Source organism: Papaver somniferum, unplaced genomic scaffold (genome assembly GCF_003573695.1).
Source record: "Papaver somniferum cultivar HN1 unplaced genomic scaffold, ASM357369v1 unplaced-scaffold_115, whole genome shotgun sequence".
Taxonomy (NCBI): domain Eukaryota; kingdom Viridiplantae; phylum Streptophyta; class Magnoliopsida; order Ranunculales; family Papaveraceae; genus Papaver; species Papaver somniferum.
Window position 1 is genome coordinate 3,171,233 of NW_020620492.1, and position 4,977 is coordinate 3,176,209.

Consider the following 4,977-nt stretch of genomic DNA (forward strand, 5'->3'; position numbering starts at 1 on the left):
ATAGTCAGAATCAATAAGGGCATCCAATATTACGGTTTCATAACCTTCAATTGCTTTCAACATCATGTAAGTAGAGTTCCATCTATTATGCACATCTAATCCAAATGATCTAGGTTTAAGAGCAAAATTTTGGCAAGACTTCTTAAATTCTTGTAACCTAGAAGGAGCATGAGTAATGTAAAGGATTGCACTTCTAATTTTTCTAATAAAGTCCAAGTTATCAGTTTCGTCAATCACCTTAATAGCATCATAAACTATCAAATGAATGATACACGCACATCTAACATGAAACAATTTCGCAAAATCAGGATATGGAGGCACAACAAAACGCTGAAAACAGTCAATAGCACTAACATTCGCAGCAGCATTATCCAAACCAAGACTGAAAAATTTATTTTAGACACCATACTCTTTCAAAATATTTAAGATAACTTCATGAATATGGCGACCGGTATGAGGATAAGGAATAGTACGAAAAGCAATTACCTTTTTGATTAGCATCCAAGATTTAGCATCAATATAATGAGATGTAACACAAATATAAGGAGATCCATTACATCCTGTCCACATATCCGAAGTAAAAGATATACCAGTAGCATGTGAAGCAAATTCAGCAATCAAAAGGTTTTTCCTTCAATCAAATTTCTTCACAATATCAGTTCTAGATGTATTTCTACTAACTTTTTTATAAGAAGGTTGAAGATAAAGTTGAATAAACTTCTCAAAATCCTCATCTTCAGCTAGAGCTAAGGGTTTCTCGGAATTTACAATGAAATCAGCTAATCCTTCTCTCATTCTACTCTGACTATAAGTAAAATACCTACCCCTGCACTACCTAATGTGATTTTATCTTGCTTAGGATCATTTTCATCTAAGTGTAAGGGCAAACACTTTGCTAAATGTCTAGTTAAGTGACCAGTCCCGCTATTAATCCCAGGTTCATTACTAGTTTTGTAGTCAGTCATACAGTGTTTGCATACATCCCTTAATACCAAGTTTCCCTTAAACATAACCTCTTTAGTTTCAAAATGAGCCCAAACTTCGGAGGTTCTTTTTCTTGTTTTAGGAAGAGAGGAAGGTGCATTCTCCTGACCAGCAGGGACTTCCCGGTTGGCCTCAAGCATATCCAAATATATAGTACTCAATGGGTTAGTAGATTCACCAGCACCAGATTCCATAGCTTATAAACAAACCTAATATAAATTGGAGAAAAACGGTAAATTTATAAAATAAAAGGGAGTCAAACTAGAGCGGTAAGAAAGATTTCAATCTGTGGACTTGATTTAATAGCTTTCTTCACCAAGTACACCTGAAAATGTCAAAAATAAATGGTGTTAAACCAAGCACATGCAGATCAATAACCTAACTAGGTAATATGTTAGGAAAATAAAAAAAATATATATATAAGTTTAGATCAGTAACCTAAACAGGAACCTAATAATAGGAATTGATTAATCTGCATTGAAGGCTTCATCTTATTTGAAGAACACCATATCTGGAAGGACAAACATAAACATAATATGTTTAGATGGAACACCATACAGGTTAAATGAAGCATTTGGTAAATATGAATTGCAAATAAAAACCAGAAATTAACAAGTAGGAACCCCAACAAAGATCGATTAAAACAAAAACAAAAATGTAAATCAAACATTTTAACAAACACTTCATGTTCGTATTCTAAAATTAAAATCACAAACAGTTCATCACCAGAAAATGCATGAAACCTCTTGAAAAATCACAGATCTAAACAATACAAAGTCCGATTGAGTAAATTACCAAACCAGAACTCAAAAGACTAACTTAACGTACCTTGAGCTTCAAATTGCTGAAAAAATCCCACCGAAACCAAATCTTGTCAAGAAAATATAAACAGATTAATTAGACGGAATGAAAATAGAGAGAAAGAGTGCTATCAGAGAGTAAGGATAAAGACATTGGGGGTTTTGTTAGAAGATTTACCAGCGGCTGCGGCGGCTGTCTGGTTTTTTTTCTTCCCAAGGGTTTGCGAGAAAGAGAAGTGAGAACTCAAAATTTTCTTTTCGCTTATAATACTAGTCAAACATAGGTCGTGTCTAGGTAACAGCATGATAACGGGAGTATTGAAACTAGCTACGTGTTAGTACTTCTAGCTATGCACGTGGTTTGGTTATAGACTTATAGGTAATGGACCGTTAAATAATAAGGGGTTTGACTAGTAGGCCGTGCTTCACGTGCTTTTCGCGTGCTTTACACGTGCTGTGTTTTTACCCGTGTTGTGTCGTGTTGTGCTGTGCTTTTAACCGTGCCGTGCTGTGCTTTTAACCGTGTTGTGATGTGCCACGTGCTGTGCCGTGCTGATGTGCCTATTTGACGGGCACATCACAGCACATTAAACAAACGTGTTGTGCCCGTGTTGTGCCGGTCACGTGCTGTGCCGTGTTGTGCTCAAATATAAACGTGTTGTGTTGTGCCGTAAACGTGCTAGCCCGGCCCAATTTACACCCCTAATGGACGTGGTTATGTTTATTTTCGTTGATTAATTGAAAGGATGATAATATGCCAAATCTAGTGGATACTACGATTGAGAAGAAAGTATATGTAAGATGAATACGCTTTTTTCATTCAAAAAAGTCCGCAAGAAATCATCAGCCAAAGCCATAGACAAACTGTCCCAGCTTTAGTGCAAGTAATACTAATAGTGATATTTTATCAACCAAAAATGAAAGAAGAAGGGAAAGTGGTTTTTATTTCGGCTAGAATTAGCTGATCAAAAAAAAAAATCGACTAGAATTAGTACTGAAATCCAGAGTTTAGATCATAATTCCTTACAATTTTAAGTACACAAAATTGGTTAAAAAGACCAAAATCAACAATTCTTGGGTGAAATGGACAGTTAGATTTTGATACTGTTTAAATGGACAAAAATGTAAAAATAGGCAGGATGTAACCAGTTTCATCGTGCCCATTTTCAAATATTTTTTTTTTATTTTTAATTTACACAGGATGTATCCAGTTTCATCGTTGCTATTTTTTAAATTTAAGCTAGGATGAAACTGGTTTCATCCTAGCTTCATCCTTACTATTTTTTTTTTGGTTATTTCACCCAAACTATTTTTTACTCGTCCATTTGAACCGTGATTTAAAAATATTTGGACAAATGACCCATTTTCCGTTTTAAGTAGGAGTGTTAACGTGTCATAGAACAAGTCTTATGGTGGAATCCATCCATCTTCCACACCACCTCAGCACTTGGAACTGTGGATGGAAGCGCACGTTTAATGGTGGAATAGTAGAAACGCTATTTTTAATGGAGTTAAAAAAACGCAATTAAGAATGGAGCTAAAAAACCGCAATTAAGAATGGAGCTTTTTTTTTTCAGCCGTTAGATTTCAATAACTCATTTTAAATCTACGGATAAAAAAAACGCGATTCTTAATTGCGTTTTTTTAGCTCCATTCTTAATTGCCTTTAACGCTATTTTTATTGGCGTTCAGATGGATTCCACGAAACGGTGGAATCTTTCTTGGATTTTCTATGAAAGACCCCAACTTAAAAGCCACTAGACTTCACATTCTATGATTTTTCCACATTTGGAATAGTTTGGATTCCATCGTAAAACTTGTTCTTATAACGCACAATGCGTTTTTCGTTGGTTTAATTGAAAGGATGGTAATAGGTAGGTACGATAGAAAAAACTTCAACAATGTCGGCAAGAAATTATCAGTCAAGCCATTGACAAAGTGTCTCAGCTTTAATGAAGTAATAGAAAGTCTGGTCCCCTTTTCTGTACTCTGTATGATCATTTAGGCATGTTAGCTCCTCACATTTTAGACCATGTTATCTATCTCTATCATCCCGAAAGAAAATTCTTTCTGAATACAATAAAAACGAACGCTGACACCACGTGTATGAAACGTTTATCCATTAGATGGAAGCATAATTATAGTAGAATTAGAGAAGAGGGAGAAAAACAAATTACTAACATTAAATTGGTTAAAAAGACTAAAATCAACAATTTCTGGGTGAAAAGGACATTTAGATTTTAATACTGTTTAAATGGACAAAAATGTAAAAATAGCCAGGATATAAACAGTTTCATCCTACCCATTTTCAAATACTTTTTTTTTTTATTTTTAATTTACATCAGGATGCATCCAGTTTCATCCTCGCTATTTTTTAAGTTTAAGCCAGGATGAATCCAGTTTCATCCTTGCTATTTTTTTGGTGTCCATTTCACCCATACTAATTTTTGCTCATCCATTTGAACCAAATTTTAAAAATATTTGGACAAATGACCCATTTGCCGAATTACTAATTCGTGTTATCTATCGGTTTCTTTTATATAAATAATGAAAAAAGTTGGATTAAACTGAGATTTTATTGCCATTGCTGATGGTGTGCTGGTAATTAACAAGAGTAGTTGGGTTTTACATACAACCTGAGCGGACAGAAACCGAGAATATGAGGTGCAAGTACAGCGATGCTAGAGCAGAGGGTGGTGACGTCACATTGAACGGACAAGTAGTACCTACTAGGATGGATACCTTTCGATATTTGGTATCGATGCTGCAAAGCAGTAGCGACTTTGATGAGGATGTTGGCCATAAGATTCGAGTGGGATGGATAAAATGGCGCAGGCAACCGAAATCCTATGTGACAAAAAAATTCCACGGAACTTCAAAGACAAGTTTTATAAAATCAAACTTTTGTTTTGATCGATAAAGAAGATTTTATTGATCAGAATAGGTGTATAAAAGGTTTGAACCACCCAAATGAAAGGCAAACGAAGAAAGGAAAAAAAACTCGCAAACTAGCAAGCGAGACAAAAGACCAAAATCAACTCAGAATATTAAGGAAGATCAAAATAAATCGTATAGCAGTTATTTACAACAGTATCAAAAGACACCTCTTCAAAATCTTTGATAGCCATACCCACTGAAATAAACAGTACTTCACCATGTGAATAATACGTTTGAACAATATGCACCTTACCAG